Source organism: Pinus tabuliformis, chromosome 2_1, assembly GCF_031772625.1.
Source record: "Pinus tabuliformis cultivar Carrire ecotype Pingquan chromosome 2_1, CPIR1, whole genome shotgun sequence".
NCBI lineage: Eukaryota > Viridiplantae > Streptophyta > Pinopsida > Pinales > Pinaceae > Pinus > Pinus tabuliformis.
In genome coordinates, this window is record NC_142299.1 from 23,578,616 (window position 1) to 23,603,049 (window position 24,434).

A 24,434-nucleotide genomic window follows, 5' to 3' on the forward strand; every position below is an offset into this window, starting at 1 on the left:
GATGATGAATCTTACATGCCAAAATATCTATAAAATAGAGGTCCAAATGTAATCTTTAATCAAATGAGAAACGCTCAAGGGAAAACGTGCACACGATTTTCTGTAATATGATCTTTCAAGGGAAAACGCATAAGATAGTGGCTTTGTCGGGAATGTTCCTATTATGGTTCAAGGCTTGCAACAACTACCATCCCTCTATCTCAACATCAACATGATATCTACTTGAGTCATGAGCGTTTGACAAGTGGAGAGTTGATTATGAAACGTGAGGGTTTGAGAGGTGGAGGGTTTGATAGGATAGTGGCTCTGCTGGGAATGTTGCTATTATGGTTCAATGCTTGCAACAATTACCATCCCTTTATCCCAACAATCACATGACACCTACTTGAATCATGAGCATTTGACAAGTGGAGAATTGATTCTGAAACATGAATGTGATTATAGACATGTGTATCCTTTGTAATTACAAAACACAAACAATTTACCAAACTACCAGGTATTTCAGTGATGAACCGATTCCCCTAACACCTTACCCAACCAATTAAATATTTATTAAAATATTCATTACAACCCTCACTGAAATATTCAGCTAACACTTAATCTCATTCAAAAATAAAATAAAATTCTGCAAACCCACATCCAAAGTTCAAGCAATGAAAGCATGTAAGAGAAAACACCAAGGCCAAAGGAAAGCTACAAATAAGGGGGTCCCTTGAACCCAAATATCCCCTAAACAATGACAAAAGTGTAACGAGTAGGGAAACAATGTTAGAGCAAACTAAGATCAGACAGAAGCTGTTCAGGTCAGGGAATTATCTTTGATAAAGATAATAAAGATAAAGATAATTATATCCGGGAAGCCAGAATATCCTGATTGCTGAAACACACCTACTCTCGGCTTTGATAGCCAGGCCATATGAACCCAGAAACCCCGAAATAATGCCCCGGGGAAATAAATACATAACCAAAGAAGTTGTAACCTCAAGATAAAAGACAATTCATTCATTCTCATCTCGGCGGTCCGGTCCTCCAATTCGAAGCAGGCAATTTTTTTCCAATTACACAGGTGTATGAATGTATGTATCTGAAGACATCTCTTATCATCCATGGTGGGGGTAGTGGATATTCGAAGCAATGGGAATGGGAACAGGGATGACGGTAGCATTGGCAGAGTCATTGTGGAATCAGAATAACAAGAGAATGCTTCCAATTCTGCAGCCCATACTTGATCATAAACCACCACAACTGCTACTTGTCAGTAGCAATGCGTATGCAAATGCCAAGAATTTTAGGAGTAGTGGCGCCGTTGAGGCGATGGACAATGGGGAATGATTTGGAATTAGAAACATTTTGTAAGCAGGGGCAATTGAAGGAGGCTCTCCACAGGTTGCAGGTTATGGATTTCCAAGGGATTCTTCCAGACAGTTCTACATATTTTGCTCTTGTTCAGGCCTGTGTTGAGAAGAAAAACAAAGCAACATTGATTGAAAGTCAAATAGTGCATGCCCACATGATTGAAACCGGCTTCAAGCCACATACATTTTTGGACACCAAGCTTGTTGTAATGTATACCAAATATGGGAGCCTCGCCTCTGCGCGCCAGCTTTTGAATGAAATGACCAAAACGAATGTGGTTTCTTGGACTGCCATGATTGCAGCTTATGCGAGCCGAAACCATAGTGAGGAGGCTTTGCAAGTATTTTCTCAAATGCTTCGAGCGGGCATCCAACCCAATCACTTCACGTTTTCTAGCTTTCTCCCTGTATGCGGAGATTTGGGAGCTCTGGAAAATGGCAAGGAAGTCCATGAAGATACAATTCGAAGTGGGTTCGAGTCTGATAACTTTGTAGGCAATGCACTCATCGATATGTATGTTAACTGTAGTTGTGTGGACGATGCACGCAAAGTGTTTGACAGAATGCCAGACCGAGATTTGATATCATGGAATGCCATGATTGCAGGTTATGCAGAGGAAGGCCCTGTTGATGAGGCCTTCAAGCTTTTTGAGCAGATGCCTCGGAGAAATGTGGTTTCCTGGACTGTGATGATTGCAGCTTACTCGAGGCATGGGCATGATGAAGAGGCGTTGACGCTGTTTAATCAAATGCAGCAGGTGGGCATTCAACCTGATCAGTTCACGTTTGCCAGTGTTCTCCCTGTTTATGCTAACTTGAAAGCTCTTGGGCATGGGAAGGAGGTCCATGCAGACATAATTAGACATGGATTTCAGTCTGATGTCTTTGTGGGGAGTGCACTTATAGACATGTATGTTAAATGCGGGAGTTTGGATTATGCTCGCAGATTGTTTGACAGAATCTCTGTACGGGATGTGGTGTTGTGGAATGCCATGATTGCGGGATATGCGCAGAATGGGCGGGTTGATGATGCCCTGGAGCTCTTTCAGAAGATGCCTATAAAAAGCCTTGTCTCGTGGAATACAATGATTGCAGGATTAGCACAGAATGGGTATATTGATGAGGCTGCAAATCTATTTCAGAAACTACCAGAGCAGGATATGGTATCATCGAATTCCATGATCACAGGATATGCACAGAATGGATACATTGATGAGGCAATGAAACTCTTTGAGAATATGACTGACCGCAATGTGGTCTCTTGGAATGCTATGGTTGCAGGATTTGCACAAGGAGGTTATTTTAATGAGTCTCTAAAACTATTTCAACAAATGCAACTAACAGCGGTGAAACCAAACTCAGTCACCTTCGCTAGTGTTCTTCCAGCCTGTGCCCACTTGGCAGCTCTGGAACATGGTAAGGGGGTTCATGCGGAAATAATTAGAAGTGGATTTCAGTCTGAAATCTTTGTGGGGAATGCCCTTGTAGACATGTATACCAAATGTGGGAACATAAAGGATGCACGCAAAGGGTTTGACAAAATGCCTAGAAAAAGCACAGTGTCGTGGACAACGATGGTTGTAGGATATGCCACACATGGATTTGGGGACGAGGCCCTGCAAGTCTTTGAACAAATGCAACAGTCCAACATGAAGCCAAACCATATCACCTTTATTGGTGCTCTCTCTGCATGTTGCCACGCTGGCTTAGTGGATCGTGGCTGGCAAATTTTTGATAGCATGAGTCGAGATTATCACGTCATACCTAGAGTGGAACATTATTGTTGCATGGTTGACCTTCTTGGTCGGGCCGGGCGATTGGATGAGGCTGAGCAATTTATTAACGATATGCCAATAAAACCTGAAGCTTCTGTGTGGGGATGTTTGCTTGCTGCCTGTAGAACCCATACCAATGTGGATCTAGGGGAACGTGTAGCAAAATCCCTATTTGAATTGGACTCTAAAAATGCCTCATATTATGTGCTACTTTCAAATATATATGCTGCATGTAGTAGGTGGGATGATGTAAAAAGGGTGCGAAAAATTATGAAAGACCAAGGAATTCAAAAGATGCCAGGAAGCAGTTGGATTGAGGTTAATGGTAAGGTGTATGCTTTCCTTGTGGGTGACAAATCACATCCACAATCAGAAAAAATATATGACATGTTGGAGAAATTGTTTGGGAAGATGATGGATGCGGGCTATGTGCCTGAGATAGATTTTGCACTGCATGATGTGGAGGAGGAACAGAAGGAAAATATTCTTGGCCACCATAGTGAGAAGCTGGCTATTGCATTTGGACTTATGAATACTTCCTGTGGAACAACAATACGTATAACCAAGAACCTTCGAGTATGTGGTGACTGTCACTCTGCTACCAAGTTCATCTCCAAGATTGTAGATCGGGAAATTATTGTGAGGGATGCAAACCGTTTCCACCATTTCAAGGACGGGCTGTGCTCTTGTGGGGATTATTGGTGAAGGTGACAAGCTTCAGATTTAGCTGTAAAGTCAACCTTTCAGGGAAGAAGTAAATTTGGTTCTTGCTGACTCGGACAGCTTCATTCTAAAAGCTGAATTAAAAGGTCATTTAGAAAGGCAAAGGCAAATTATTCCCAAGGATATACCATGGTTAATGATTAGAAAAAACCAATGCTGAATTCATTAACAGAGAAATCTCTATAAATCTTTCTTAACCAAATCTGGAATAAGTTTTTAACAATTTTATTCTTTTCCAGAAATTCAGAAATGCTACCTGCTGGAGTGTATGAGTTTCCTACGCATTGTTACATTGTAGGCGTTAGATGAAGTTGTAGATATTTGACAGAAGGTAGCAGTACACACATGTGCCTAATCATGGCACTGAAATTTGGGTCACGACACTATTGCAACTAGACTAGGTATAGCAGCCCATCTATGATCTATATTACATAACTATTCTTGTTATCACAACTCTGTTTCAAAAAGTAACCTGAGATCAACTTGCCCTCTTATATTTTATAATCCAAAGTGTGACGTCATGGAACATAGAAGCTTCCAACCTGCAACCTGCACTCAAGTTGTAGAAGATTGAACTTGACGTAGTAAATTGAATGAAGCAATTTGGTCTAAATATAATCAGTTGTTGCACAATTACTTGATAGAAAAAGGCATGTATGGTAATGACCTCCGAGGATATAAGAAGAGCCAAGAGCAGCAGCCGTTACTGGAGCTAGAGCTGGAGCCAAGAGCCAAAGCTAGGAGATAGAGCTGGTGCTGAGTGTTAGAAAATCAGAAAGGCAATTTTTTTTTCTTTCTGTTGATAATTACTTGTGAGATTCTTATGATCTTATTATCTTTCTTGTGTTTTTCTTTTATCTTAGTTCATCAAGCAATTACCAAAACAATAGCATGAAGGTCAAAGACACCAGATGTAGGTGGACAGCCAGGGAAAAACGCTACTCTAGGGGAAAACCCAGTGAACAATTCTTCCTTCAATAGTCTCGTGTGATAATCCAAGACTCTTGACCTCGACACAAACTTCCTCCACACCAAGTCAACCTTTTCTTCCTTCTGTAGATGATAACCCTTTCAGCAACAACTTCAACCTAGCAGCATCAACTTTGACCTAGCAGCAGCAACTTCGACCTGGCAGCAATTGACAGCAACTGGCAGCAGTAGCTTCGATGCAGCAGTAGAGACTTAGATCTTCCTAGAAAGTTCACATGTGCAAGAGATAGATGGCCCAAGACTTTGATCTTGACCTTCCCTGCGATTCTCCTCCTTTTTTTCCAACTTTGCACTTTTTAGATTCTTCTTTTTATAAATCGAACTTGTGAGAGTGAGTATGCTCCAAATGATTTGAACTGCTCCAATATATAGGCTTCTAGTGAGGTCAAATTACCATGTTTGAGGCTGACTTGGTGTGGAGGTAACAAATAACTTATTTGACTCAATAATAAATCTTTTTATATGATTCAAAAGCCCAAGAAGGGTCTCTTTTAATGGACACTGATTCTAATGATTTAGTGTAAATCTTAGAAGTCCTCAATGGGGACTTTGACCTAAAATATGATGACCCAAGCACGAAACACATGCTTTGATAAGTCATATTAATAATAATAAAAATTTCTTTTGATAAATACATTTCATTAAGACTCAAATACAAATATGAAGACCAAACCTAGTTACATTCTTGAACACTCTCTCTTAACTAGGGAGGTATTCATACTTACATATACAAGTACATGGAAGATCTCAAAACAAATGAACCATGGAGAGTTTAGGCACCACAGACTAGATTCTTGATCGGGGCAATCTATGCGCGTGGGACTAAGATGGATTAAAGCTTTCAGCCTCTCTAGGTACCATTAGGTGTCCTTGCTAACCATCAACCTAGGGAACTAGGTGCGTAATGCAAAGTCAGAGCTCTATGACCAACACTACCCTCCCTACTACTTCGGGAACTAGACATCAATACATATGTTGGCCAGATGTCCTTCCAGACATTTTACACAAACAATGCCTCAACACATTAAATCTCTCTAACCTCAAGCATGCTTTTCAAAAACTTTGAGAGATTTACCTGAGCAGTCACAACCCCAATCAGTATCAACTTTTCAAATACTCATGAGTAAACACAAACCTTCGGGGTTTTTGGACATCTTGATGCCGCTTCACAATTTATCACAGTAGGACTTAAAGGCTTCAAACAAATCTTGATAGAAGATTCCTCAGTCATACAACTTCCTTTCCTGCAACAACATATTCTACAACCAGATCCTACTTTCCTTCTTTCAACGACACCTTATCATTTATTATCCAATTTATTCTTCAAGGTATCCATCATGACTATAATATGCCCTTCCTCTCAACTTTGGGAGTTATACTCTTTCCTTTATCTAGGATCCCTCTTAATTTAGGGAGATTATTTCCTTTTATGACATCGAAGAATCTTTCATGGCTTCCATTCTTCTTGATCATCATCATTCACATAACTTCCTTCATCATGCTTATCAATCAAATCACCTTTACTTACGAATATCTTCAACACCTTGAAGATTATATACCTGCACAACTTAGATAGTGTTGATTTTAGGTATGTTCTATGCTTAGAGCAATTTATTTCAATTTTCACAGTAAGCTCAATATCTTTTCCAGATTAGCAATCACATCAGCATTAAAGTAAACTGCAGATAGAACATAAACATAAATTGCAGAAGACAAACAAAGACAAGAGGACACAAGATGTGGCGCTAGCCAGGGACAAACCCCACTGTGGGGAAACCCTTGATCAATTCTTCTTATATGTTTTTCAATAAATTCAGCAGAGAGAGAGAGAGAGAGAGATAGTACGTTTACAACAAAAGTCAACACTTTGACTTATCTAGATAAGAGCATAGATCATCTCTAAGAAGATGATACATAAGATCAGTTGAAGACATGTTGCTTCAACTGATTCTCCAAGGTGACTCCTTCACCTATCGTTTATCATTGTGCTGCATTTCATCATCATCCTGCACCTCACCGTGCTGCACCATGCTGCACCCATCATCACTATGCTGCATCTCATCACGCTTCATTAATCATGACTGTACCCATCACTATACTGCATTATGTGCCGTTGCTACACCATGTTGCCGTACTGCCCTATGCTCTGGCTGCACCTTGCTTGCTTGTTGTCCCTAGCATGCTTATTGTCCTTAGCATGCTTGCTGTTGCATGCTAGTTGTCCCTTGCATGCTTGCTGTATTTGCTACTAAATACCATATAATTGTCCCAATGTTAGTTGGCTGTCCCTTGCATGCGGCTCTCCTTCGGAGACAGCTGCTCCGACAATTTCGGCAGTTTTGGCTGTTCTCGGCAGTCCTGGCAGTTCCCGATAATTTCGACAGTTCTGGCAGTTCCAGTAGTTGTCGGCAGTTCCGGTAGTTCCCACAGTTCTGGCAATTTCGGTTGTTCCTGGCGGTTCTGGCAATTCCAACTATTCCCGACAGTTCCGACAGTTCTCGGCAGTTCCGGCTTTTCCCAGCAGTTTCGGCAGTTCCCAACATTTCCGACTATTCTGACAATTCCGGCAGTTCTCGACAGTTCTCGGCAATTCCGACAGTTCCGGCAGTTCTCGGTAGTTCCGACAGTTCCTAGCAATTCTGGCAATTCCGATTGCTCTCGGCAGTTTCGGCAGTTCCGGCAATTCCAACAGTTTCGTTAATTCCGACAATTCCGGCAATTCCTGGTAGTTCCAGCAGTTTCGGCAGTTTCGGCTTTTCTCGGCAGTTCCAGCTTTTCCCGGCAGCGTCGACATCTGGCCTTTGGATTAGGACAACGTAATCCCTTAGGATCTCTCCTCCTACTAAAACCCAAAGACAAGTAGAGAGGAAGAGATCCCAAGTGTGTTGAAATGACTTGAAGGCCACTTCTATTTATACTAAAACATTGAGCACAAGTGGGGTTTATTTGGTTGCTGGCCAACCTTGACGAATTGTCCCATAACACAAATAAATTCATATCTCCATGAATACTTATCGGAATTGGATGATATTTAGATCAATCCTACACCTTTCGATGAGAGGGATCCAAGAAAAATATCAGCTTCCATTAATAAAATGACCCACATGGAGTTTGGCCCTAGTTGCCAATTTTAACACTCCCTCTCAACTAGGGAGAACTCCATCCGCTGATCCATATGTCTGATTGTACTATCTCTGCCATCAGTGCCCTGCACTGCTTTGCTTTGCTGAACCATGAAGAAGAAGAATTGATCGAGAGTGTCTCATACCATTCTCTACTGACTCGAAGTCAGTTTCATCTGAAGAGAGTGTGTCACATCACTCTTACTGACCTGAAGTCAGTTTTATTGATCCCAGATCAATATCACAAGAGAGTGTCTCAAACCACTCATACTGATCCCAGATCAGTTTCATTGATCTCAAATCAGTGGAGGTCATCCTAGCATAGGGAGTACGGTAGATACATCGATGCATCCATTGATAGTACTACTATGGTCCCTAACCCCATTTCCCCGCTCATTGATTAGATGAGAGGTACTTCCCATGAGTCCTAGACTGCATGGGTAGGATGCCTCGACAAGAGAACTAATCATCTGTCCACAGGAGAACGAATCATCCTACCCCACAGTCGCCACGGGAGAACTCATCATCCCAACCCATAGGAGAACTAATCATCCTGTTTCATAGTTGCCACAGGAGAACTAATCATCCCGACCAGGAGAACTAATCATCCTGTTCCATAGTTGCCACGGGAGAACTAATCACCCCAGCCCATAGGAGAACTAATCATCCTGTTTCACAGTTGCCACGGGAGAACTAATCATCCCGACCCACATGAGAACTAATCATTCTGTTCCATAGTTGCCACAGGAGAACAAATCATCTTGTTCCACAATTGCCACTGGAGAACTAATCATCCTATTCCACAATTGCCACGGGAGAACTAATCATCCTGGCCCACAAGAGAACTAATCATCGAACTAATCATCCCGACCCACAGGAGAACTAATCATCTTGTTCCATAGTTTCCACGGGAGAGCTAATCATCCCGGCCCACAGGAGAACTAAGCATCCTATTCCATAGTTGCCACAGGAGAACTAATCATCCCAGCCCACAGGAGAACTAATCATCCTGTTCCACGGTCGCCATGGGGTATCACAGGGGAAGGTTGAACTTGTCATCTTGTACATAGCGCACCACCAGGGGAGGGTGAGTCGCCTTGTGGTCGTATGTTGCTCCAGTAAGTAGCCCAAGCCCCCCAGAGCTCCCACAGCTCAATGCATGCAACATGTAGGACCCTTATAAGAAGGTCTCTCAACGACTCCAAGTCATTCAGGAAAGTCACAGATTTGACCTTTCCAAGGGGCTTTGAAAAAATGCCTGCGACTTGTATATTAGTCTCAATGCGATGGAGCCTCCTCGCTCATCGACTTACCATATCCTAGACAAGGCAGTTTCTGATGTCTATCTGCTGGAGCAATCATCGAATACGAGATTCCTCAATAATCGAATTCCCCCTCTGGTTGTCACAGAGAATCACAGTGGTATTCATCATGTGTGCAAACAGCTCACTTAAGAGCTTCTGCAACCATGCAGCTTCACACGAGATCATACTCGTAGCTATGTATTCGGTCTCGGCAGTGCTTATAGCAACCGACTTCTGCTTCCTGCTCATCCATGATATCGAAGCAGATCTAAAGAGAACCAGCACTGAGAAGTGCTCTAGTGATCCTCCACACCGCTTGCCCAGTCAACATTCGAATAATCATGCAGTTTCATATTTCCGGCAGTGTGTCTCAATCCATGAGAGATTGTGCCCCGAAGATATCTCAGAAGATTCTTGGCGCCAATCCAGTGGTGCTCAACCAAATATGAGCTCACCATGCTAACTGCAAAACATATGTCTGGACGAAAGTTCACCAAGAACATCAATGCGAATGAGTTTATGAAACTCAGAGGCATTTTCCAAATCTGGTCTGACATCACTACCATATAACTTCTGAAAGGTAAGATCCTCGAGGTAGTCACGAGCTTGCAATTTACCGTTCCACATCCAGAATCCAACTCCCTCTTACTTCTGCAAGTGAGAGGGTCTGCACCTGTTTGAAATAGGTCGTCCTCAGAAGGTGCTGGTATGAGAGGTCTATCATCCACAACCTTCAAACAATGGTTTGGATCGGCTCCACTCTTAGTGAATCTTAGCTTCATCTAACAGCTATCAATCCTCTCATACTACGCCTGAGGAATTTTGCTTCAAGCCATAGAGGGCTTTCTTCCACCTGCATACGTGAGATTCCTGATCATGAATCTCAAACCCCTCAGGTTGTTCCAAACCTGTGGACCTGCTAAATGAGGGGAATGGTCCCCTTGTAAGATTTTCCTTCGGTACATCTCAGACATGTACTTTCATTCTCTTTTTGAATTCAGGCATCCCTGTCACCATCTGACTCATAGACCTCCGGTGCTTGTGTCAATGGACATGGTCCCCAGTGGACTTCCTGCAACTTGATACAACCCTGAACTCAAAAACATCTTTGAAAATTCTATTTTCAAACACGTACCTTTCCATCGATGAGTGCCACCCTATAACCTTTGACTTCCATTGCTGAAATGGACACCAGGTTCTTCTTGCGATCAGGTACATAAAATAGATTCTGTAAATGAATCGAGTTACCCTCATTCAATTGAGGGGTAACATTACCTACACCCTTTCCAGGATAGGTGGCATCGGGTCCAAGTATAATCCCACGATTGTTTCCATCTCTACCAAATTAGGGAGTACACCCTTCTATCCGATGAAGTGCCTTGAAGCACTACAATCAATAAGCCAGATTCCCAAAAATCTGGGGTTCCTTGCTTTCTTTGAAGAATCGGCCATTTCCTTGATGACCTACATTACCTGTCATTCCTTTGATCATTGAAGATGTCCCTGGAATAATGTTATCTTCATCAAGAGATGTGTCTTTGCCATGCTGACACTCCTTCACATAATGGCTGAACTTATTGCAACCAAGGCATTTGCCTTTCCTTCCACCCTTAGATCCGAACTTCCCAATGAAGTGATCTTTAGGTGGGCCATCAGAAACTTCCACTATGCCATTTGGATAATATTCTCTGCTTCGACTTCACCCTTGGTGAATTTGAAGACAGATGAGGAATCCACTGATCCTTTTGTCCTTTCCCAACTGTCTTTGATGATTGCTCTCACTTTTGCTTGGGCATTGTCTTCACCTTAGCTCTGATACCATGTTGATTTTAGGTATGTTCTATGCTTAGAGCAATTTATTTCAATTTTCACAGTAAGCTCAATATTTTTTCCAGATTAGCAATCACATCAGCATTAAAGTAAATCGCAGATAGAACATAAACATAAATCGCAGAAGACAAACCAAGACAAGAGGACACAAGATGTGGCGCTAGCTAGGGACAAACCCCAATGTGGGGAAACCCTTGATCAATTCTTCTTATATGTTCTTCAATAGTTCAGCAGAGAGAGAGATAATATGTTTACAACAGAAGTCAACACTTTGACTTATCTAGATAAGAGCATAGATCATCTCTAAGAAGATGATACATGAGATCAATTGAAGACATGCCGCTTCAACTGATTCTCTAAGGTGACTCCTTCACCTATCGTTGTGCTGCATTTCGTCATCATGCTGCACCTCACCGCGCTGCACCATGCTACACCCATCATCACTATGCTGCATATCATCACGCTTCATTAATCATGACTGTATCCATCACTGTACTGCATTATGTGCCATTGCTACACCATGTTGCCGCACTGCCCTATGCTCTGGCTGCATCTTGCTTGCTTGTTGTCCCTAGCATGCTTGTTTTCCCTAGCATGCTTGCTGTTGCATGCTAGCTGTCCCTTGCATGCTAGCTGTAACATTGCATGCTTGGTGTATTTGCTGCTAAGTACCATACAACTATCCCAATGTTAGTTAGCTGTCCCTTGCATGTTGCTCTCCTTCGGAGCCAGATGCTCCGACAGTTCCGACAGTTCTCGACAGTTTTGGCAGTTCCCGATAGTTTTGGCAGTTCCCAGTAGTTTTGGTAGTTCCGGCTGTTCTCGGCAGTTCCCGCAGTTTCGGTTGTTCCTGGCAGTTCCGGCCATTCCAACAGTTCCCGACAATTTTGGCAGTTCTGACAGTTTCGACAATTTCGGCTGTTCTCGACGGTTCCGGCAATTCCGACTATTCTCGGCAATTCCGGCAGTTCTGGCAATTCTAGGCAGTTTAGACGATTTTCGGCAGTTCCGGCTTTTCCCAGCAGTTCCCGGCAATTTCGGCTGTTCCGACAATTCCCGCTGTTCGCGGCAGTTTCGGCTGTTCACGGCAATTCCGACAGTTCCCGACAGTTCCGACAGTTCCGGTTGTTTTGGCAATTCCGATTGTTCTCGGCAATTCCGACAGTTCCCGACAGTTCCGACAGTTCCGGTTGTTTTGGCAATTCCGGTTGTTCTCGGCAATTCCGACAGTTCCCAGCAGTTCTGGCAATTTCGACAGTTCCAATAGTTCTGTCAATTCCGGCAATTCCGGCTGTTCCGGGCAGTTCCCGCAATTCCAACAATTCCCGACAGTTCCGGCAATTCCCAGTAGTTCTGACAGTTTCGGCTTTTCTCGGCAGTTCTGGCATCTGCCCTCTGGATTAGGGCAGCGTTATCCCTTAGGATCTCTCCTCCTATTAAAACCCAAAGACAAGTAGAGAGGAAGAGATCCCAAGTGTGTTGAAATGACTTAAAGGCCTCCTCTATTTATACTAAAACGTTGAGCACAAGTGGGGTTTATTTGGTTGTTGTCCGACTTTGACGAATTCTCCCATGACACAAATAAATTCATATCTCCCTGAATACTTATTGGAATCAGATGATCTTTAGATCAATCCTACACCTCTTGATGAGAGGGATCCAATAAAAATACCAGCTTCCATTAATAAAATGACCCACATGGAATTTGGCCCTAGTTGCCAATTTTAACAGATATCAAGTACAACCAAATACATATATAGAAGGATGAACTTAACTATATCATAATCATACAACAATGGAAGCATTAGGCTTGATCAAATACCTAAACTTAGTTAGGTTCACAAACAACAAGAGACACATACTTTTATACTTCAACTTCTTGCTAGGGTTTTGTCATAAACCCTAGACTTTATCATCAAGACATTTGAGCAAATCAGGATAACAATCTTCATTATATCTAGGGTCTCAATATTTCTTCCAGAGATATGACATACTCTACTATAATATATTGCAAACCCTAGAAACAAGTACACTTACAATGCATCTATCAACTTTAGATTTCATATGTTAGACTACTAGGATTTAATGCAAACCCTAGATTCCATCTTTGAGATACTAAGCCTTAGATGTCAACAAACAAAACCAATCACAACACAATCTAAGGTTTCAACTAAATGACCAACTTCTACTAGGGTTTGTAGTGAACCCTAGATTTTATCATTATAATGGAAACAATATCATCACATCATATCCTAGAATATCAAACTTTTACTAGGGCTTAGTTACAAACCCTAGAACTTATCAACAACTAGGTTAGCACAAACACATATCTAGGATAATTATGCACAAGCATATCATAACACATATAGGACAAACTCAAGACACAAATATCAATACATTTAAAGTTAGACATATAACAACCTTGATTAGGTTAGGGTTTTGATCAGACGAAAAAATCATACACCTAGGGTTTCATTCCTAGGAGCTTGCTCTTGATACATAAGGGTTTTGCTCATAAACCCTAATTTACCAAAACCTCAAGGTCTAGGAAAACATTACCATCCAACCCTAAAGGACTAGGGTTTTCATAATAATATTAAAACTCCAAACATGACATTACCATCAAAACCCCAAACATCAAAAGAATAATATTTTCTAGATTTCATTAGTAACCCTAAGTAGACTAGGGTTTTTCACATTAGCATTGACATACCCTTAGGTTAGGGTTTTTATAGAGAACCTATTAGGGTTCCACAAACATGATGTTTTTAATGAGGGTAGATTCAATCTAATGATTAATCACCCAAACAAGAATCTCCATGATTCAAAGGTCCTAGGCATAACATTTTTTAGTAATGTAAAACAAATTTCTTAGAATAAATGAATATACCTTTATAACGAAGAGAAACAAAACTTATAGTTTAAGACATACCTTTGAGTTCAGACAAACCTTATAGGACATCAATTCCAATAGAACTTCTATGCTTTGTCTTGTGAGGTCTTCCTCATAGCCCTTGAGCATATCATCAAGCTTTTCCTAAACAAGGAAAATATAAAAAGAAATGTTATTAGCATCTAGTATAAACACATCTAGATAAAAAAATGAAAACCAAATATAAAAGATAATACAAGGAGTAAGATACTTATCTTTGGAAAATGGTGAGGGCTCCCTCTTAATTCAATCTCGAGGGATACCTATAACTTTAACAAAACAATTCAACAATGTTTTTCAAAGCATGTTAAACCTATAAGTACTAAACATCAAAATACAAAACAATTCAAAAACTTAGAGTAGAAGGATAGAGTCCCTAGCAAATAAGTCTTTGACTTCAGATTCTTCCTTCTTGTTCTTCTTTGGTGGTCCTTCATCAACAACATTTGCATATTCACTTTCTCTCTTCTTATTTCTAGGCTTTTTAGGACAATCGCTTCTATAGTGACCCATGTTGTGACAATTGTAGCATTCGATTTTGGATAGGTCTATCTTCCTTCTAGGCTCTTTAGACTTCTTGAAGTTTCCTTTGTTCTTGTGATGAGTAGAATAGGCATTTGAAACTTTCTTCTCTTCATTCTCCTTGTTGCATGCATTCTTCTTGACTGCATGCATTCCATAATTGTTCGAATGTAGGAGTTTCCTTTCAGCTGTTGGGACATGATGAAAAGGCACTCCAAGATGTTGGTAATCCTAGAAGTGCAGTGATTACAAGCTCCTTTTCAGGTACTATCTCATCAATTGCGTGGAGTTCATCTCCGATTCTAGCAATTCTCACAAAGAAGGATGCAACAATGTCTTCTTTTGTTATCTTTATGATCTTAGTTCATTCTTAAGACTTGCAATTTGACCCAAGTTCTTGATAGTGAATAATTTGGATAATGCCTCATACATCTCTTGAGCAGAATCTATGTTGGATATATATGGAATGAGGTTATCCTTTATTCCATACACCATTAGTGTCATGGCCAATATTTCTGTTTCCCTGAATTTTTCCTTTTCTACATCACTTGATTCATTTGTAGGCTTCTTTACTTTTCCTTTGACCAAATCCAATACTTTATTCGTCTCGATGATGAATCTATCCTCTTCTTCCACACCCTGTAGTTGGATGCTCCTTCTAATTTGTTTGCTCCCTTCATTGAGTTAGACATTGTCCTTGAAGATGGTAGGCCTGACTTCTTATATGACCCTTATTCAAACTTCTTAAAACTCCTTATTTTTCTTTCAATAGATCTTCAAGCTATTTTTTTCCTTCTCCTTCACCTTAGCTTTGAAACTATGTTAGAAAATCAGAAAGGCAGAAAGATTTTCTTTGTGTTGATAATTACTTGTGAGATTCTTATAATCTTATTATCTTTCTTGTGTTCTTCTTTTATCTTAGTTCATCAAGCAATTACTAAAACAATAGCACGACGATCAAAAACATTAGATGTAGGCAGATAACCAGGGCAAAACCCCACTCTAGGGGAAAACCCAGTCAACAACTCTTCCTTCAATAATTTTACGAGATAATCCAAGACTTTTGACCTATACACAAACTTTCTCCACACCAAGTCAACCCTTTCTTCCTTCTATAGATGATAACCCTTTCAACAACAACTTCGACCTAGTAGCAACAACCAACAACATCAACTTCGACCTAGCAACAACAATTTCGACCTAGAAGCAACTGGCAACAATGGCTTTGCTGCAACAATAGAGTTTTCGATCTTCCTAGAAAGTTCACTTGTGTGAGAGATAGATTGGCCAAAACTTCAATCTTGACCTTCCTTGCAATTCTCCTCCTTTTTTTCCAACTTCGCACATTTTAGCTGTTTCTTCTTGTAAACCGAACTTGTGCGAGTGAGTATGCTCCAAATGACTTGAATGTTGGGTTGTGTTATATTCTTTCCATGACTAGCCCACGTAGTTAACTAGGGGCTTAGAAGGGGGGCGGAGCCCCCCTTTGTTGCGCTGATTGCATAGCGGGGGGAGTCACAGGGGGTTTGAGGGGTGTAGGTAACCCCACTCTATGGGGTCCGGGGCAGCGCCCTGGAAAATTTTGGTTTTGGACCCTATGTTAGGTTGGGCGGACCTACCTATGGTTTTGTGCATGATTTTCGCACATGGTTTTTTGATGCGATGGTTTTCGGTCCATGGTATTGGATGCTTTGGCATGTATAAATATGTATTGTAACATTGAAAGGAACATAATGAAAAATCAAGTTGGTAGTCCCCGTTTTGGGATCCAGTGGAAAATATCTGTGTATATGTGTTTTATGTGTTATGCTCTCACATTGTTTATTTTCTGTGTTTTAAGAATTCGTATGTAGGTAATTTTTGTATGGGGTTAAAACCTACATCTAATTGCTCCAATACATAGGCTTCTAGTGAGGTCGAATTACCTTGTTTGAGGCCAACTTGATCTCCTTGAGGTCGACTCGCTGTGGAGGTGACAAATAATTTATTTGACTCAATAATAATTTTTTTTACATGATTCAAAAGTCCAAGAAGGGTCCCTTTTAATGGACAATGACTCTAATGACTCAGTATAAATCCTAAAAGTCCTCAATGGGGACTTTGATCTAAAACATGATGACCCAAGCATGAAACCCATTCTTTAATAAGTCATATTAATAATAATAAAAATTTCTTTTTCTTTCTTTTGATAAATACATTTCATTAAGACTCAAATACAAATATGAAGACCGAACCTAGTTACATTCTTCAACACTGAGAGGCAAAACCAGAGCCTAAGCTGAAAGCCAACAGGTAGATCTGAGAACCAAAAGGCAAGAGACAGAGCTTAACAAGATCAAGTCCTTCAAATTCTTGAGTTTTCTATGGGACCAAAAACCTCAAAATTGGTGACGTCTAATCCGAAAAGGATTGGGGGAAATAACTGCAAATAAGACATTGGCACCAGGCAGCCCTGACTGCCGAACTGCTAAAGAATGACAGTTGGAAAACATCTTCAAAGTTTTAAAAGCAGGCAGAGCTTGGAAGAAGGTGGAGGTAAATTAGCTGTTGCATTAATGATTAGAAAGATCAACAATATATGGGAAGATCAAAGTAATTTGTATCTTCATGTTTTGGTGTTAATATATGCTGGAGTTTTGTTTCTCTCAAGAGCGTTTTCTCTAGTTCAATAAAAATACGGTGTGTCTGGTGTGAACACAGATCTTCTTTTCTCGTCTCTGATTATTGTTATCATCGTCTCTTGATATTGTCAATCATAAAACAGTAACAGTATATTTTCTTTTAATGCTGAGAAGATAGTGCATTTGTTCTTATTAATTTGTGCATGTATTGGCTTATGACAACGTTGTGATTATCTTAGTCTAACATTGATTTTTCTTGTACACCTAAAAAATGCTAAGTAACAACAAATGTTGCAGGTGCGCAAGTATTATATATCAGAAATGCCTAAGAAGCCTGGGCATATTGCAAGAAGACTGATGATTTGTTGGGCATACCCATAGTTGTATCAGTTTGTGACTCTTCTTGTGACTGCATTCCCAAAATTTTTATAGCATCGCCATGAAATCTGGTAAGAACCTGTTAATGTATTTTTAATTCTTTCAGTGATTTGCTGATTCATGAATTGTTATGCGGAACTCTAATAAAACTGCGCAAGCAAACACCTAGATTGAGGTTGAGAACTCTCAGTGATTTGGCACTCAACAGTTTTTTCATCGAATCCTGAAAAATTATGGATCAGCTTCCTCTCAGATTGCAAGTTGAACAAAGGTGTGCATTTTGCTACAGGGCCATGAGAAACTAGTATTATATTTATAGCTCAATCGAATCTCTAAGAATGATTAAGCCACTCCTATTTTCTATTAACAATTAAAAAAGGGAGAAACAAATGGCATTATATCTGTAGTAATGGTCGTTATAAATACATGCCAAAAACGAAAGGACTTGGAAAACAAAAAGAAAAAAAACACAATTTTATATTGGTCCACGTCCATAGTTCATGTAGGATCCAATCTGATATGTTTGTAAATCAAAAGCAAGTGCCAGAGATAGCAACCGTTGGTGTAATTAATTGCTTTTTATCTCAATCGCCCTCCAATCCAAACCAGACCAAATCAATTACAATTGTACATGTGTGTGAATATACCCCTTAATATCCATGGTGGTGGGTGGTGACAGGTGCATATTCTAAGCAATGGGAATGGGAGCAGGAATGGGAACGACAGCAAGATTGGCAGGGTCACTCTGGAATCACAAGAAGAAGAAATTGATTTCTTTTCTGCAGCCCATACTTGAACTTCAACTTCCACCAGCTCTTCCTTTAACTAACAACAACAATGATACCAACGTTAAGCCCAACCTCAACTCTGAGAAGAGTAAGAAGAAGAAGAGAATTAGAGAATCGTTTGGAGGAGGAGCACCACGAAAACAACTACTGCCTGCAAATACGAATGTGAATACTAATGATAGTGCCATGGATAAAGTGGACAATGGGGGTGTTTTGGAATTGGAAAAATTTGTAAGCAGTATCAAATGAAAAAGATGCTGCACAGTTTGCAGGTTACAGACCTCCAAGGTATTCTGTTCCCTTGTTCAAGTCTGCATTGAGAAGAAAACAAAGCAGCATTGATTGAAATCCAAACAGTGCATACCCACATTATTGAAAGCCTTCAAGCCACACATTTTTGGAAAAAGGTCTCTTGAATTGCCATGATAGCAGCTTATGCATACCGCACACATAGTGAGGAGGCTTTGCAAGCAATTATTAATGCTTTGAGCAGGCATCCAACTGAATCACTTCACCTTCTATAGTGTTTTTCCAACATGTAGAGTTTCAGCAGCTCTAGAAAATGGCAAGGAGGTCCATGACTACATAATTCAAAGTGGGGTCAAGTCCCATAATTTTATAGGCAATGCACTTATCAATGTATATGTCAAATGTGTGATTGTTTGGACTATGCACACACAGTGTTTGATAGAATGCATGACTGAGATTTGATATCATGGAAAACCAGGATTGTGGGATATACATAGGAAGGCCCTATTGACAAAGCCCTTAACCTTCATAACCCAAGGCAGTGCACTCCTTTGCCCCTACATTCCATCAGGCTGTGGTACTACACTTCTTGGGCTTCAATTACAGACCAGTCAGGAAGTTTCAAAGTACTGCTGCTCCTGGAGTTCCAGCTGCCCTCAGGTGTCTTCCAGGCACCCCTCTAGCCTGACATTGGGAAATACTACCCAACCAATTTCCCCTCTGAGCTCTAGCCTTACCATAGATGAGTAAGGGGAATTGGCCATATGATTCCATCAAGGAATTACAACAGTTTACTAAGTCATGGAGTCCAGTGGTTATTCAGGTTCACTTACCCTCAAGTCTGTAGAATAAACCAACAATATGCTAGCAATGGACTAGCAACCAACCAAGGATGAACCCACAGGACACTATCAAACAATGGTGGTTGAGTGATACAAAAAATAATCGCAAGAATGATGGGAAATACAACTTTTGTATGCATGAAATTTTTCTACAAAGTGTCACATCGGGAACTCACCCCACCACATGGGGACTCACATAGACCACTTCCCCTTCAATTTTTAGTCGTAGACTTATGTCATGTCCTCACAACTTTGGGTTATGTTTATAACTCATTTTTCGAATATTAATATTATTTCCATGTCTTAGAAACTATGTCATGGCTCCACCCCCTTACCTTTCCCTTTGTGGAGTCCTAGCCCCCCATCTCTCATGTTTGACTATCTCTCATGTTTGACTTGATCTACAATAGTGATGTATTTTATTAACATGGTTATGCTTTACATACTACATTAATAGACTCACTAGCCTTAATCACACATGCACTCTATCCTCAAAACATATAAACATAGGCATGCACGCCCCAAAACTAGCGCATTCACATGGACACATAAATCCAACACAACATGGCTCACCGACCTAGTAGAAATATGTACAAATACAATATAAGGGGCATTCAGGGAGTGTTACATTCCCCTCACCCTTATTTATGCATTGTCCTTAGTGCATTATATACATGTATAGTCAAAATAAGTGCAGGTATGCCTGCTGCATGGCTTCCTCTGGCTCCCATGTAACATCTTGAAGGTTGTATTAGCTCTATTGGACCTTTACCAATCCTTTGGTCTTGTTCCAGAGTTCCTTGACTTTTTGGTCCAAGATGCATATTTGTTCTACCTGAAAGTCCCCTTCACAGTCCGCCTGAATCATATTCCAATCAATCACATGGTTAGCATCAGGAAAATTTTTTTAATTAAAAAAACACGAAACACATCATGAATATGCATGGATGCAGGCAATGCAAGCTAATATGCAACTAGGTCAATCATTTCTAGAATCTCAGATGGCCCGCAAAATCTAGTTGTCAACTTTGAGCAACTTCCCAGGTTTAATGAACTTTTTATAGCCTTTACTTTTAGGAAGACATGCTCTCCCACTTTGAATTCCTTGTTTGTCTAACCTTTATGTGCATAACTTTTCTCTCTATCTTGATTAACCTTCAAGTTTTGTTTATTTTTTTCCACTTGCTCTTCTGTTTCCTTAATCAATTCTAGTCCAACAATGGCACTATCCACTATGCTATCCCAACACACTGATGTGTTCCCTTTGCGACTATACACAACATCAAATGGACTCATCGTTAAGTGTGCTTAATATCCATTGCTATATGCAAATTTCACCAAGTGCAATTATTCTTCCCATTTGGATGGTTTGTTCATCATATATATCCTAGGCATATCCTTAATCACCAAATTGACCCTTTCGGTTTGTTCATTTGATTTTTTCGGTGATACATTGTGTTGAAATTTAGATTAGTTCCAAATCCTTGCAAATCCTTTCAAAAGTTGGAAGTGAAATTGGGATGCCTATTTGTAATCACTGCCTTAGGTAACCCATGTAGTTTGGAAATTTGCCTCATAAATATCTCTAGAATGTTGGTTACTTTGTGTGTTGACTTCACTAGTATAAAGTGGGAAACCTAAGTAAATTTATCAACTACCACCATGATGGAATCATGTTGTTTTACAATCATAGCAATTTAGTAATGAAGTCAATAGAAACAATCTCCCATTTTTAGTAAGGAATGGGTATAGATTGATGTAATCGTGGTGGATGTCTATATTCAGCCTTAAATTTTTGACACTCCAAACACTTAGCTATATAATCAACCACTTCCCTTTTCATATTCAACCAATAGTACTGATTTTTGATACCTGGTATAGTTTTTTGGTACCCTGGATGTCCAACACAGGGCACATTATTCATCTTATCTAATACTATTATTTTTAGCTCCTGTGAATTTGGCATGTAAATTCTAGTTTTCTAGATGAGAAACCCATCCTCATTCAACTCATAATCTTTGTTCTTAGGCTGCAAATTATTTTTTTATAGGTTTTATGTAATTTGTACATATTGCCCTTCTCTGTTTTCAACATGTAGAATTTCGTTTTTTAGATCAAATTTGCATACACTAATGGTTGTAGCATGCACTTAATGAATCCTTCTACTAAGTGCATCCACCATCTTGTTCTCCTTCATTTTTATGTGTTTGATTTCAAAGTCATCTTCATCTTCAAATTCTAATCATCTAATTTGCCTTACATCTAAAGTTGGTTTGTAGGTGTTGAGAAACCATTAGACGAGCAAATTAGGGTTGATTTCTCTTACTTGATAATTTCTTGTGAATCTTTGTTGGCTTACTTTTTTTATTATGTTCTCTTCATCAAACAATCATCAAAACATAAAAACATGAAGATCACAAGAGACAAAGAACACAAAGATGTAGGCTCCAAGACAAGGAAAAACGCCACAAGGGGGAAAACCCAACCAATTTTTCTTCTTATAGAATCAAATCAAAGTGAGAAATTGTTAAATTGGCAACTAGGGCCAAACTCCATGTGGGTCGGCTTATTTATGGCAGCTGATATTTTTATTGGATCCCTCTCGTCGAGAGGTGTAGGATTGATCCAAAGATCAACCGATTCCGATAAGTATTTATGGAGATATGAATTTATTTTGTTTATGTAATTATTATCAAGCCGACTAGCTCTTATGTAGGCTCTAGAAGCCCAACCGACGTGTCTATTCAATCACTTACGTTTTAGTATAAATTGGCAAGGACTTGAAGTCATTTCACACACAAAAAAAAATTCTTGAGTGATCTCCTCCTCTCCACGTCTTGGGTTTTTGGAGAAGGAGGGAGACACCAAGAATAATACCTTAGCCTTATGATGATGCCCTACCAAGCAATGATGAAGATCTATCACGCTGATCATGGAGATGCATAAGCGCAACTAATGAAAGAAGTTTCAACACTGTAGAGTCTCACCCTCATCGCAGTAAATGGAACAACAATGAAGACACTTGCATATAAGAAGCAAGGCGCATACGCTGTCATTCATAGAAGACATATTCGCACAGCAAATACATCTATACATTGTCCAAAAGTCTAATACACAGGTCCTAACCTACGCAGTCAAGGAGGCTCTCATTATGCAGATTAGGGAGACTCATACAATGTTCATCATGGAGGAGAGGCTTTAACGCAGTCAAGGAGGCTTCTATAACGCAGCAAGGAGAGGCTTTAATGCAGGTCTAGAAGAGACCCCAAGCTGCTGTCCTAAAATGCCCTAAACGCAGGTCTAGAAGAGACCCTATGCCATTGTTCTGAAGTGCCCTAAACGCAGGTAAGGAGAAGCCCTAATTACAGTCATGAAGGAAAGGTTCTAGACACAGATTAAATGAGAACTAGTCACAGCAAATGATGCCCTAATCCGCTGTTCTAGAAGGCTCCCATATGCAGTCCTAAAGGGAGGGATCTAACCTTACCCTAGCCGCAGTAAGGAAGAGTCTTAGCCACAGAGATCTGCCCGCTGTCCTAGCCCTAGACGCAGTCTCAAGAGGCTTCTATGTTACCCTAGCCGCAGTCCTCAAGGGTGATCTAACCCACAGTTAAGGGTGACCCTTGCATGCTGTCTAAAGGCTCTATTCTCTGTTCATTAAGACACCAAATTCCGCAGCAATTAGACTAGCATACGCTGCTCTAATTCGCTGACAGGTGTAGCACTTATCCACTGCCAAAGCAGGTCTCCTAGCCGCAGAATTTGTACGCTGTCCAGAAGAGGCCTTTCCTCAGCAAGTATGGTTCTAATTCATAGCTAGAAAGAGGCCCTAATATTGCAGTCAACAGAGAGGCCTCAAGTCACAGTTAAAGGAAACTTTAAGCCTGCCAAAGGAGCCCTAAATGCAGCTTGAATTGCTGTAGGTGACAGCGTTGTATCAAGGTTATGACTGGGCATGATTTAAGGGTTCATGAGACCTGTTGGAAGAATCTATAGCTACAGCCAGCTGCTTTGCTAGGCTGCAAACCATAGCAAGCACCTAAGGCTGTTCCAAGGCAGTATTGCAGCATGCATTAAGTTCAGGTGGCAGCGTGGATTAGGAGAGACTCTCCTAGGTGGACTGCAGCCCTTGAAGGGCTTAATTGTCTAACAGCTTGGAAGGTTAAAGGGCTTCTCCTTGTGCCCTAACTATAATTGCAGGATCAGGCAATTAGAGGAACATTGCAGCAGCATTGATGATCTACTCTTCATGAGTGTTTGAAGTCTGTAGGTGCTGCAAGCCATCAGTGGAATGTTGCAGCTCTAAGGAAGACTACTGGATTGATGATCTACTAAAAGGAGATATGCAACATCACTCTTATTGAATGTTGTCAGGGCTGCATCTTAGATTAGTCATTATTAGCAGAATGATGGACTTACTGCTGCTGTCATAAAATCTCAGATTTGTATATTTGTACTATCTCTCTCTCTTTCTCTGCTGAACTTTGAAGAACATAAAAGAAGAATTGATCAAGGGTTTCCCCACACATTGTGGGGTTTGTCCCTGGCTTGCGCCACATCTTGTGTCCTCTTGTCTTGGCTTGTCTTCTGCGTTTTATATTTATGTTCTATCTGCAGTTTATCATAATGCTGATGTGATTGCTAATTGTGAAAATTTAAATAAATTGCTCTAGCATAGAACATACCAAAAATTGACAGAGATCCAAGACCCAAAAACCAAGACCAAGATTCCCACAAGATCCAAGTAAGATCTCCTTCAAACCCTTCTCAACCAAGTCAAATTCAACAAAGTCAATGCTGGTCAACGCTCCTCAAATCTGACCTAATTCTGAAAATTTTGGCCCTGCACTAGTTTTGAAATTTCTGGCCCTGTTGCAGATCTGAAATTTCACATGTGTGGCAGAATTAGGGCACAAAAACACAATAATTCCTAACTTTGACCTTCACTCTTCTTCTTTTGTCTTTTGCTAGTCTTATTTCTCCTTTTTCTTGGCACATAATTC

At 40.4% G+C, this 24,434-nt stretch overlaps 1 pseudogene across 3 annotated transcripts; it reads left to right on the plus strand.

The window, feature by feature from the left end:
• Positions 1 to 764: 764 nt before the first annotated feature.
• Positions 765 to 19,744, plus strand: LOC149198490 (pentatricopeptide repeat-containing protein At3g26782, mitochondrial pseudogene; annotated as a pseudogene). 3 transcript variants are annotated; one of them, XR_016253725.1, is made up of 3 exons: positions 765 to 3,939; positions 17,472 to 17,623; positions 18,232 to 19,744. The product of XR_016253725.1 is annotated as a pentatricopeptide repeat-containing protein At3g26782, mitochondrial pseudogene, transcript variant X2 (transcript). The 3 variants fall into 3 exon arrangements; XR_016253726.1 differs by having other exon boundaries at positions 765 to 3,837; XR_016253724.1 differs by having other exon boundaries at positions 766 to 4,254.
• The last annotated feature ends 4,690 nt before the right edge of the window (positions 19,745 to 24,434 follow it).